The following is a 14,896-nucleotide window of genomic DNA, read 5'->3' on the forward strand; positions in this document are numbered from 1 at the left end:
TATAGAAAAAGTTATTTAAAAGTTTTGATGCAAAGTTTTTTCCTCGTCATTTGACCGCAAAGAGTGGTCGTAAAAGCTAGATCACAGATTTGCATGAAAACAACAACTACTACATGTTTTTTTGGAAGAAATACAACCAAACCAGGACCAGACAGCTGTAGTTTTCAGGCTGTGCCTTTAAAGGCTGTGTGTTTATTTTGTACTCCCTCCTCCTCCCTCTCTGCTGCTGGAACGTGCAGTTAGTAAGCAGAAAAGGGATGAGGAGCTGAGTGACTACCAACTATTCCCTGGGAAAACAACTTTACAACAAGTGCTTACACTATGGATGAAGGCTACCAAGCTGACATGATGCAGAAGAAGCAAGAACTACAGACGAGCCCTGCAAACAAACTCCCAGTTGCTGTGGATACCCATCCTTGCCCTGCACTTTTTTTTTGTTTAGTGGGAGGTGCCAGCAAACTCATTCTGGTCCCAAATTGTTTTGTGAAACAAGTGAAACTTCTGGAGGATCGCAGGAGACCTGGTTTGTAGTAAGTGTTCTCCATGCTGCTGCAGGCTATGCAACAGGTAGGTTGGTGAGACGCCTAGCTCATCTCTTTGTTGTTGAACCTAAGTCCAAGGACAATGAGATGTGGGAGGGGAGTGTCCTGGATGGGACAGGACAGAGGAGACACACTGCAGGGTTCACACCTAATATCTTCATCAGCATCATCAGCTTCTCCATTCACCCTTTCCCTTCCAACCTTGGGTTTTAGAGGATCAACTTGAATTTGAGGACTTTACCTCATCAGGAGAACAGCCCAAACAAAGAGGAACATCCATGGACACTCAACAGTCAGACTCCTGCTCACCCACTTGCTAGTCTTGATGACTCTACTATAAAGTTTACCTAAGTCATTGTGGGTGGGGGGTGAAGCTAATTCAGGACAAAAGTTTCCTGACAAAGTAAGAGAAATAGCAGTAGATCTGGTAGTGTGCTCCTGACTAGACAAGGGAGGAGGGCGAGGGTGGGAGCCACAAACCTGCTGCAGAGCTCCAGTTCTTTGTTTGCTCCGAGAACTTGAACAAAAGGAAAAGTCTGAAGAACTCTTTATCTGCATCTCTATCTCGCAGAAGTCCTTCTCCTCTAAGCCTTGCAGTGGTCGTCTGCTTCCAAAACTCCTGCATGAGGGACTTCAATGTCATTGTTACCTGCAAGTCACAAAGGGGCTTTAGAAGTTTCTTGTTTTAGAGGTGAGTGAAGTGGGATGTGGGTGGGCAGAGATCAGGTGTATTGTAAGTTTGCTCACTCACCAGCAGCTTTGGTTACAATACCTGAGCACATTGTCCAGATTTACATCAGATTTAACTTCTATTTTATTATGTAGTGAGCTGTTTTTTTTTTTTTTTTGCATTTTTAGTAATTGTTGGAAAAACTTTGCCAATAGAATATAACTTTTTGTACTTCATTATTTTGCTGTAGTTAAAGCGTTCTAATTAATGGCAAACAGGGTACTTTTTTTTATAAATACATACTCATTTTATTTTTCCATCTTCATTGTTTAAGATGTAATATCAGCTAGTATGTTGATTTAATTGTCTTATTATCCACATAGACTACAGAGCATTATAAGATGTATTAGGTAAATTAGGTTTAAATGTTTTTAAAATGACACCTAACACAATATTTTTTAATCACAGCTGAAAAACTAGACAGTGGCGAAAAGTTTCCAAACTTTGATTAAAGTTTTCTCAGCGTGAGAAGTTTCACGTAGCGCCGAGAAGTCTCAAAGGCTTTTTCTAATTTTCTTGCTACCTTTTAGTTATCTTTTATTTAAGCTGTTTATTTTTTGTCATTTGACTTTTTAGGGATTATCAATATTTTTTTCACGTTCAGGACTTTGTGATACGGTGGAAGATCTGGTTCTTGGCATTAGTGAGACATCGTGCTATCAAAGTGTTGTACCAGTATAAATTTTCCTTTTCATCTCAATGACAAGATATGTTACTCCATAAATCCAATTTTTCAAGCGTTTTTCTGTTTAATAGACGGGTTACTGATCACGTCTGTTATTAGTAACTGTAGAAAAGTTATAACGTTTGGATAGACCATTTAATATATGAAATATTCCCGCTGTTCAAAAATAAGTAAGGGAAATGGTTAAATTGTGATAATAGGTTGTATATACTACTCCAGTGTCCTGAAATATTCTTGGGACCACATAAAAGCAATTCTTGCAGATGCTAGACAAGAGAATGGTTTGCATACAGAAAACCATATGTACTGAGATCGACATATTTGCCCAATATGGTGGACATTTATAAAAATTCTTATCGCGCATATTACATAAATGATACCAGTTACCAGCTTTGGGTGTTGTACATTTGTATTTTTACCTTATACATTTTTAGCTGTTAACCTCATGCATCTGCCTTATTTTAGACACCAATTTGCATGAAAAAAATTGAATATTCCTAGTATTTATTTCTAATATAAAAGTATACTATTGGGTTATACAACAAGTATCTGGATGTGAATTTTTATTCTCTCATTCAGTTATTCTGCCCATCCATTGGCATAGTAATGCTCATACTGGTGGAAACCCTTGCTCGCTCTTTCATATCAATGAGCCATTGTTTTATTCCAACAGCGCTCTCTACAGCTACACTGCCATGTCGTATTGTATTGTACCACTTTTCCATCACAAACGTATTCATTTTTGCTTGCATAAAGTAATAATAAAGTTCTGGATTTTACATTTATTTTCTTTTGTGTTTTATATTCCAATTATTATTTCAAATATAATAAACGAAAGCTTATTGTTATTATTTGATATCATTAATAATTAATCAAATTATTAATGAATTTAGAACCATAGCTGAATATAGACATGGGCTTTGTGTATGTAATGAGCATAGACTTAGTCATGGAAAACTGAACGTCACGTACCAATTAGTCTCAATATTTGATCAATATTCCAATTTACCTTTATTTTTATTTTTTTTTAAACATGCTGCACAAAAATATTAAACTTGTTCTATTTTTCATCATGCAGATCTTCATTTGGATTTATTAAATATAGGAGACAATTGGTGAATTTGGTTTCCAAGCGCGTTACCTTTTAAGCACTAAGTGTGAAAAGTGAAGACACGGTGGGGTTTGAGCCTAGGATTATTGAGATCGAGTATGGATTAAACTGGTTCTACACAATTGGATTATACAACTTTTTGGGATCCTAAGAACATTTTCACTTGGAAAAAGAATAAGCATCATCATTGTGACATACCAAGGTACAGTTTACATTTTCTTTTTATGAAGCTTTTTGTGGTCATTATGTAATCAATTGGTACATAACCCTTGATGTCTATGAGTTACAACTTTAAGATGATCGTATTATATTTTTTAAATATTTTTTATTGGACATAGGTTTGAAGGGTGAATGAATTCCGATTTATATGAGAGATATATTCTTTTCGGCAAACCATGGAGTTTTGTTAAGATTGGTCTTTGCGGTCCATGCTTACCAGACAAGTGATCTTTTCATGATTTAGGCGAGAAGCAATTAAAGAAATATCCCCTGACTAACATATCCCTTACGTGGCTCCCTAGAGTATTGTACGTTTGCTTGGAAGAAAAAGGTTGGAGACATACTTGCCACTGGTTACACAGTTAGGCATGACCTAGCCAAATGCTTACATTGGAAGGCATTGTAGTAAATTATGCCTCTACGTATCGTGCCAATGACAACTGCATCCACTGTGAGGTGGCTATTGGAATATATTGTGGATATTCGATTGTTATGTTTTTGGTTGATATTATTGGGTTTTTGTGGCATTCTACCCTAATTCTGCATTCTAAGATGGCTTCCTACAGGGCTATATGCTTACTCATCCAAAGTTGACAGGGGTTTGTTTTCTGGCTCAGAGCTTGATGCTCTAATGAATTTTGCATGAGTGAAAAATGTCCAAATGGGTTTTGGCTACAATCTACATCCTTTTTTTAAAAAAAATCTAATGCCTATCCTTGCCTATCTCTATGCTTTCTTCAATTATATATCCAGATTTAAGTACATAGTATGTATATACAGTTTGATGTGCGGTATATGTTTTTCTATTGTCTCCTCTGAACATGTATGATATTGGAAATGTACTATGGTTCCTATACCAGAGTATTGTTAGGCAATATACAAAGAAATATTTCATGTTTTCACATATATTGTAGCAATAAAAATATATACATACACAAAAGTAAAAGAATAATTACTGTGTAGGGCTAACAACTCTACTCAATCCTTATTTGTGTATATTGTTTGTGACAATCTGATTGACATTTTTACATATATTGGTTGCCAATATTGGCACACACAGACCTGAACAACACCACATACACCACATCCATATTAGGTCTTTTTTAGATTTTGACATCATAATTTTATAGTGGAATGGATGTATTGTATGGGTGTGGTTTTGCAGTGTTAGTCGGCATCTGGTTTGGTACACACCACTCATTGCCTTTCAGTTATTTTATATTGTACAGATGATCATAGATCGGAATAAAACTGTGACATCAAACGCTTAGATCACACATAGTAAACTATGGTTTAAAAAGAATATAAGAGAATTACGGTATGTTGGATGTTGTAGATTGAATAAATACATATCAATGTATGACTAATATCTAGCTATCGATATGTAGCTTTATATATGTTGCTTTACTGACACTGTATTCAGTTGGAATTACAGTATTTACTGTAAGCAAAGAAGACGAGTATAGAAATGCCAAACGGTACAATATTAAAGGCGAAATACCAAAAGGTACAATATTGAAGAAAAAATGCCAAAAGGCACAAAATATTGAAGGCGAACTACCAAAAGGTACAATATTGCAGGAGAAATGCCAAAAGGCACAAAATATTGAAGGCGAAATACCAAAAGGTACAAAATATTGAACGCGAAATACCAAAAGGTACAATATTGAAGGAGAAATGCCAAAAGGTACAAAATATTGAAGGCGAAATGTCAAAAGGTACAAAATATTGAAGGCGAAATACCAAAAGGTACAATATTGAAGGAGAAATGCCAAAAGGTACAAAATACTGAAGGCGAAATACCAAAAGGTCCAATATTGAAGGAGAAATGCCAAAAGGTACAAAATATTGAAGGCGAAATGCCAAAAGGTGCAAAATATTGAACGCGAAATACCAAAAGGTACAATATTGAAGGAGAACTGGCAAAAGGTACAAAATATTGAAGGCAAAATGCCAAAAGGTACAATATTGCAGGAGAATTGCCAAAAGCCACTATTTTTAAGGCGACGTGCCAAAAGGCACAAAATATTGAAGGCGAAATACATTGAGAATCACAATTATTTCATAGTAGTCTTGTGCTATGTGTATGGTGAGAAAAGAAATGTATCTTTGAAGTTATGGTAATGAAAGTGAAGAAGTCACCATAAAAAATTAAATCTGGACATTTATGAAGTATAGATATAAGTATTCTATTAGATATAGCTGTACAATTTAGACTTAGTTATTCTATAGAAGCATAAAACATACACTATTCAACAGTACGTACAACAACGAAACATAAAGTTATATAATATCATTAAAAGTGCTGAAGTAGATACAGATACAACCAAGTCATAGAGTTAGCAGAGACTCTGTTTTATATGTGGCAGAAAAAGAACCATATAAATAGCCAAAATGACTCTGTGTTTGCCTATTCAGGAGCGGCCATGTTAGTTAGTTCAGAAAGAACTGACTCAGTGATGCTTTATAACGCTGAGCAACTGGAAAACCTCATGACCACATAATAGCTGGCAGACTTCACAATGTCGATTATGTAATGCTGCTTAACTACGCATATTTTATACCAAAAGACCTGAACGGAGCTGAAAATGAGTAGTCATTCCCCAAACTTTCTAGCTGAGCAATGCATATTTCCCTGATGTCTCAATATCTCAGCTTCTACAGAGGATCCCTAAATATAATCACTACACTACATTGGGAGAAAGAAAGGAGTTTTACAGACTTTGAAGGACACTAAATAATACGTAAAGTGCTTTTCGCTGTCCTAATGCTCCAATCTGGAGCAGCCAATGCTACGTACTACAGAAATAACCATAAAGCTGAGCTCTAGAAAGATCTTGTTGGCTGTGACAAAAGTACTTTTCCGGAAAGTGCTCAGTGTGAATGTCGATAGACACACCCAGAACGTTTCCATGTAACTGCATATTTCGAGACTTCTTACATTATGTTGGTTACTTGGAGCATGATATATTCCACACCTTCCGCCTAAATTCCTTCCAGGAATTCTCTGAAATAAATGTCATTCAGAGGGATCTCGCCTTGAAGAACGCAACATGCAGATTGGGCAGCGGTTTTCAAACTCTGAATGCTTCATAGCTTTTGTGTTTCTGCCGTTATGTAAAATGCAACCCGCTTTTGTACTGTATCTGAATAGCTGGCACAGTATTTTCCATTCAGCCTCCCTGCTTCCAACTCACTCAAACTAATGAAAGAAATATCCCAGAATTCTGTCCAAGTTCTTAAGAAACAAGTTGAAGCGATAAGAAAATAGGGCTTCAGTAAGGCCTGCTTAGCTAAAGTTTGCCATTTATATTGTAAGATCCCACAAGAAGGAATGAGAAGTCCTTTTGTGGCAACGTGTACATATTTATGCTGTGTCACGTCTCTTGGGCTCTTTGTTGCCCACTGTACAATGCTGTAGAGAGCACTGGAGCCTTAGAAATGCTTGGGCTTTTCTTCTATCTGGGCTTTCTTGCTGGACGGTTATGTAACCCAAGACAACACTTTACAAATTCTGCATTTTGGTTTTGTGTCTTTTACGCTCAGTGGGAATCGTTTTTAGAATCTTTAAAAAAAAAAAGTCTTTAGAAAGCCCAAGACTTGGTAAATCAAGGCATACTAGGAGGTTCCCCCGCGATTTATTTGTTGCATCATCGACGCTAGAAGCTATAAAATAATAAGAAAAGCGACATTATGTCTTAATGATTTCATAAAACAGTACTTCATGCCTCGATAATTGGAGCTCATAATAGTGATTTGTTTTATGGCAATATTGTAATGATCCAAATATTCACAGGTACAAAATTGTAAGAGTCTATGTAGCTATAAGATCAGTAAGGCGGTTGTGAATACAGAACATAATTATTCCAGGGTGAAGGTGTATTCCAGTCATGATCAAGTCAATGCAAAGCAGCTTAAGTACATTTACATATACCACTTACATAATAGTAATAAAAGCAAATATTTGAGGGCCTATATATCTGTAATTTGTTTATGTACATATACATACATACAGGTATCATATGCAGTATGTATATATGTATGTATATATATATATCTATATATCTCTGCAATGCAAGTCTTATACAGTATATACATATACACACATATGTATATATCTACATATCTCTATATGTATGCATATAGACACATACACATATATACACATATCTATATATCTACATCTTTTTGTCTCTCTCTCTCTATATATATATACACCCAGTCTATATATCAACATATCTGTCTATATACATATAGACACATATACATTCACCCACATATCTATACATGTACATCTCTCTCTCCATATATATATATTTATGCATATACGCACATAAACATATACACACATATCTATATATGTACATCTCTTTCTCTATATATATATGCTGTATGTATTTATATATGCATATACACACATATCTCTTGCACGCTCTTTTTATATGCCTATACACACATCTATATCTCGCTATATATACATAGAAAAATATTCAGAATTGAGAGTCCTCAGTGGTTGATACCTTTTAATGGCTATTTTTCTATCTACTGGCTAACACGGTACAAAGATATACATCTTTCCTGTATATATACATATACACACATAAACATATACACACATATCTATATAGCTACAACTCCCCCACTCTCTCTCTATATATGTATACATATAGATGCAAACACATATATACACATCTATATATGTACATCTATCTTTCACTCTCTCTCTCTGTCTATATATATACATACATGATACATACATAAACATGTGCACACATATCTGTATATCTGCATCTCTCTTTCTATATATACATATATATACAGACACAAACACATATATACATCTATATATGTAAATCTCTCTTTATATATATGGTATATATACATATAGACACATAAACATACATATATCTATTTATGTACATCACGCTTTCACTCTCTGTATATATACATTACATGCATATACATACATAAACATATACACACATATATGTACATCTGCATCTCCCTCTCTCCCTCTATATATATATACATATAGACACAAACACATATATGCACATCTATATATGTGTATATACAGTATATATGTATATATATATATATACATATAGACACATAAACATACACATATCTATATATGTGCATCACTCTCTCTCTATATATGTACATATAAACATACACCCTAACACATATCTATAGGTCTACATCTCCCTCTATTTATATATATATATATATATATATATGCACATAAGCATATACACACATATCTATATATGTACATCTCTTTCCCTATATATAAATACACTGTATGTATTTATATATGCATATACACACATCTATGTATCTGCATATCTCTTGCGCGCTCTCTTTATATGCATATACACACATATCTATGTCTCCATATATATACATATACACACAGAAACATATACACACATATCTATATACTGTATCTACATCTCTCTCTCTATATATATATATGCATATACACACATATCTAGATCTCCCTGTCTCTCTCTCTCTCTCTCTCTATATATATATATATATATATATATATATACACAGTATATGCATATACTGTAGACACATAAACATATACACACATATCAATTCAATTCAAAGAAGCTTTATTGGCAGGACCAAATAATCACACACACATATATCTACATCACTCTCTCTCTCTCTCTCTATATATATATATATGCATATAGACACAGTAACATATACACACATATATATATATATATATATTTATGCATACACATCTCTCTCTCTATATATACTTTATATATATGCATATACACACAAATATATACACATATCTACCGTATATATCTACTGTACATCTCTCTCTCTCTCTATATATATATATATATAGACACAAACATATTCACACAGATATATGTACATCTCTTTATTTACATATATATCTATAGATACATAATACACATAAATAAATACACACCTATCTATATACTGTATATACATCTCTCTATATATATGCGTATATACTCAAAACATATTCACACACATATCTATATGCTGTATCTACATCTCTCTCTCTATATATATATGCGTATACACTCATAAGCATATTCACACATATATCTATATATTTACATCCCTCTCTCTATATAAGCCCTACATGCGTGTATGCACACGTAAGCACACATGCCTATACATCTACATCTCTGTGTGTGTGCATATATAAATATACACACTTATCTATATATCTAGCTCCCTCTCTAGATACAGTATATGCTAATGCACACACACACAAACCTATACACACACACACATACATATAAACTAAATGGTAGCCTTCCAAATACCAAACCAATATACATTTTTTGTCTTCCTCCATTATTAATCTTAATAATGATAAAAAAACCTTTAATACATTTTCTTTACAGGCCCCAATGCCCCATTGCATGTCACTAAATTAGGGCAAACATTGTAGTTTAGCATAATTTAGAGTTTTTTGCACCCCTTAGAAATACATACAATCCTTTAGGATATTTTTTGCTTTGTGTACTTTTATTCTTATGACTACAATTAATGCCTTCAGTGTGACAAACATACACGCACAAACGTACACACACGCGCACACATACGTACATAGATACAAACACAAACATACACATGCACACACATACATATACATACAAGCACAAACATACACACATACATATACATACAAACATACACACATGCACATACATAGATACAAACACAAACATACACACATACATATAAACACAAACATACATGCAAACACAAACATACACACGCACATACAAAACCATACACATACGCACACACATACATACATACAGTAGATACAAACACGAACATACACACGCACACACATACATATACATATAAACACAAACATACATGCACACACATACATATACAAACAAACACACACATACATACATACATACAAAAACAAACACATACGCACACACATACATACATAGATACAAACACAAACATACACACACATACATACATAGATACAAACACAAACATACACACGCATACATATACATATAAACACAAACATACATGCACACACATACATATACATACAAACACAAACATACACACGCACATACATACATACAAAACCATACACATATGCACACACATACATACATACAGTAGATACAAACACAAACATACACACGCACACACATACATATACATATAAACACAAACATACATGCACACATATACATATACATACAAACACAAACATACACACATGCACACACATACATACAAACACAAACATACACACATACATACATAGATACAAACATACACACGCAATCACATACATATGCATATAAACACAAATATACACGCACACACATACATATAAACACAAACATACACACGTACACACATACATATATATATAAACACTAACATACATGCACACACATACATGTAAACACAAACATACACACACATACATATACATATAAACACAAACATACATACAGACACAAACATACACACAAATGCACACACATTCATACATACAAACATACACACACACGCGCACACATACATGCAAACACACATATGCACACACATACTTATAATGAAATAGATATGTAAGATATGATAAAAACATGAGTAAATGAGTGACAGACTGGTACATTGAGAGCCCTAGATCCAAGATCCATTTGTAGCCACATTATATATTCTCTATTGATCATTGATCAAATTTCTTGGTATACAAGAAGGGAGAGCTATTTCACATTGTTTGGAAGCACCTATATGTGTAGGGCGCTATCATGCAAGGTGCAATTAAGGGCTCAGTGATATTTTTAAAAAATATGTTAAAAGTGCATTAGTCTATTGTTAATTTGTATAATTTTTGCGTAGTTTTTCTAAGCGAAATGTTTGCTATACCGTGATACATTTGAAAAATGTTTGTCCTAATTTCATTATGGTTATTTTTCCCCCATAGTCTGAATAGCTGTTACCTTTGTCAGCCTTTCTAATTTTTTTAGTACATGGGAAGGCTCAAAATGTAAAACATACTACAATTTTATACATAACTGGTGAATGATGCTTAGTGATATTAAATTGTCACTAGTGTATCTAAGTTTTTTTTTTTTAAAGGAGAAATTTTTGGAATATTTAACCTACAAAATCCATTGTACCTACATATATGTATAGACACATTCTCAAACTTATCTATCTCATCTATATCTATCTGTCTATCTATCCATACATCCATCCATCCATTCATCATCCATCTATCATCCATCCATCCTTCATGGGACACAACATATTATACATATTGTGATCATTTAAACCACTCCATGAATAAATTTAACAAATTTGACTTTTTTTAGTTAGTGAGAACAAAAACTGTATCAAATTTCCCTACAGATTGGCTCACAAAGTCATATACACTTCTGCTTGACATAATGTCATAAAGCTGCCTGTGTATTTCCCAGTGATTTCCAGACATGACATATGTTATATTTGATCTCAAAGAAAAATTCTTTATGGATATATGAAACTGCACCTTTACTTGGTGACACAACACCCCTAATGTGTAGCTTGATATAACATTAATATGTACATGTAGTGTGACAACATCTATAAGCACGTGACCAAATACTACAGAACTATATTTTCTAGTAACAAAGAGTAGATCGAAGTTTGGTAGTGTATAAAAAACATACATATAAATCTTTAATTTGTATGTGTGTATGTGTATATATATATATATATATATATATACGTATAATGATGGGTGGTCATATTTGTATACACTACCAAACTTCTATCCATTCTTTGTTAATGGAAAGCATGGTTCTATAGTATTTGGTCATGTGCTTATAGACATTGGCACACTACATGTATTAACTACACCAAGCGGTATAAATAGTGGCACATTGTATCATAACATAGCTGCCAACTGTTACCCTTTTTGAGGGCTATGCAGCGTACGATGATATGTCCCTAAATGTTGGCCCCGGCGCGTTCCTATTTTTCCACTTATTCAATATGTTTTCTATGTGTCATACAGTTATTGTTTTCAATCTAGCCTTGAATAGTCACGCTACATATAATTTTTTTTTTCTGTAAGAAATGACACTACTAGGTCATATTCATTCCACGAGGTAATGTGGTGACTGCTATAGAGAAAAAAAATTGGGCAACAATTTACGGTATTTACTTTTTTTACAAAGTTAGTTTTTGATTTTGGGGAGCATGATTAGCGTTGTAGCATTTCGAGGTCTAACTTGCCCTCATATATACAGATGCTGTATGAGGCACAAGTTCCCTACAGAATATTCTGGCAACTGTCATATTTCAATGTCATATGCTCTACTCAATGTCCAAATGGGCATGGATCTTGTTTTTCAGGATATGATAGACTCCAAACCATGAGGACTGCAGGATCACGAGGGCTCGGGATGGCAGGTTTTTAGTTTGATTACATGGAAATCAAGGAATAACATGGGCTGCAGTAACATCAATGCTTACATTACCCAAATGGGTCTACCTTCATTAATACAATATAGACAACAATAGATGGTAAATCATCAAAATTACAATCATTTTTCCCTGTGAGTTGCCCCGCAGTATGAGGCAAGGCGCATATTTCTCTCCCTTTGATAGGGCATTATTCAGCCATCTTGAAACACTTAAAAAGCTGCTCACGTACAATTTGTGTTCTTGACAGAGATGAGAAATGACCAGTAAATCTCAGGAGCCCGTGATCTCGGCAAGCTTGTCCACACCCACCATTTTATCTCTAAAATACCCCAAGAACACTTCAATAAACAGACCTAAGAAATATAACCATACAACTTTCATTAACAACTGTTACTCTTAATCCAAAAAATATAGGCTTCTTGATTATTCTTTTGTACGGTAAAATGTCAACTATCCTTTCTCGGAATTTGCTGTCTTTTGTTGTCTTTCTGACACCCTTTTGAGTCTTGGTGCATTAATATGAGTAGGAGAGATGTCAATGGACTTCTTGGCAATAGCAACGGATTTCAGGGGTATTGTATAACATACAAGGCCTGAATCACTGTGTGGCAAATCTGTATGCAGCACCAGGCCTATTTTCCTAATGTATTCTGCTGGTGTATTTCTATAGTTTGTGAGCATTCATTAGCCCAAGCGCAGTGCAACTTACAATAGAAGTCATACTAAAAGGAACTGTTTATCTGTGGGCAAAGACATACAATCAAGGACATCTAACACATCTCCCAACATTTTTATGACACCACTGATTCATAAATGTTCCAGATCTTCATGCCCTTCATGAGCTGTGTCATATTTCTTTCATTTCAACTACCCAAGCTGTCATCGAATACAGTGTCTCATGCTGTTATTTGTAGGTAGCAAGCTTTTAAAAGGTCCGGTCACCCATGTTTGCAATGTTATTATTTTAAAAAGTTACAAAAAACAATAAAAGACAAATAAAGTCCAAGATACACTAGCGGTGCCGAGGAAGCTCTCAAGCCAACAGACAATGTTGTGGGACTGAACCACATAGCTACTGTCAGTATTTCTATTCCATTTAGATAGTAACTCCACCAAGTGTCCATATGCTAGTGAAAGCTATATATGCCAGCTAGTTGCTCCAATGGCATGGACCAGTAATGCCTACATAAAGGTTCAGAAGGTCCACGAACCTCAGTCCTTTGATGATGGACATATTTGTGAATGTCCTTCACTTACGCGTAGGTCCAGCCAGTTTTGGTAGCAGACTGGAGTGACAACACAGTAAGAAATCTAGTGGTTCCCAAGAGATAAATGAAGTTTTTAATTACATGTAAGAAAAATGATCACATTGTATAGGTAAGGGGAGTGATGGGAATAATAGAAGATAGTTACAAACTAGACATGGTATCAACTACTAGAATATATTGTTGTTTTTTAACTATAGATTGAACATTACTTTACTCAATGTTTTTCACATTGCAGCTCAAGCCTGAAAACATCTAAATTAGAAAATTAGGACAACTGAATAGCATCCATGATCTAACTTAAAGTGGTTGTCCACCACTATTAGGACAACCCCTTGTTAAACTAAATGTTTGGCTCCGATAAAAAAAAATACTATACTCACCTCCTGTGCCTGCGTCGTTCCTGCAGTGTCAGCACTCCCTCTCCCCGGGGCTCTCATGCGGTGTTGTGACATATGACCCCCTGTGCCCAATCAGCGCTGCCTGGCATCACTGTCCTTGCCTACATATGGTTTGAACATGAAGAGGAAGCAAGGTATCAGCTGCGGCCTGGACTTCCTCTTCATGCTCAATCCGTACACGGGACAGTTTTAAGCAACTGAAAATCGTGTTGTTTCTGCAGCATGCGACTGGATCTTGAAATCCCCATTCATTTCGTTTAATTCCTACAACACAGCTGACGCTTATGAACATCATGTAATAAACTTCACTTTTATCCAATTTTTCACAAGTCAAGTAAATCTAAACTGTAGAGAAGATTGTGAGCCCTCGCGGGCAGGGTCCTCTCTCCTCCTGTACCAGTTATGACTTGTATTGTTTAAGATTATTGTACTTGTTTTTATGTATACCCCCCTCACATGTAAAGCGCCATGG

The 14,896-nt window shown here is 34.8% G+C and overlaps 1 long non-coding RNA gene across 2 annotated transcripts in view; it reads left to right on the plus strand.

The window, feature by feature from the left end:
• Positions 1–240: 240 nt before the first annotated feature.
• Positions 241–14,896, plus strand: part of LOC141081687 (uncharacterized) — a 378,204-nt gene continuing 363,548 nt past the window's right edge. Inside the window, exons 1-3 of one of the 2 annotated variants that reach the window (XR_012229975.1) lie at positions 241–567; positions 1,114–1,233; positions 3,036–3,270. This is a non-coding gene — a long non-coding RNA (uncharacterized lncRNA). The other variant, XR_012229969.1, reaches the window with a different exon arrangement.

This window comes from Dendrobates tinctorius, unplaced genomic scaffold, assembly GCF_039654945.1.
Source record: "Dendrobates tinctorius isolate UK_male_01 unplaced genomic scaffold, ASM3965494v1 ptg000004l, whole genome shotgun sequence".
Lineage (NCBI taxonomy): Eukaryota > Metazoa > Chordata > Amphibia > Anura > Dendrobatidae > Dendrobates > Dendrobates tinctorius.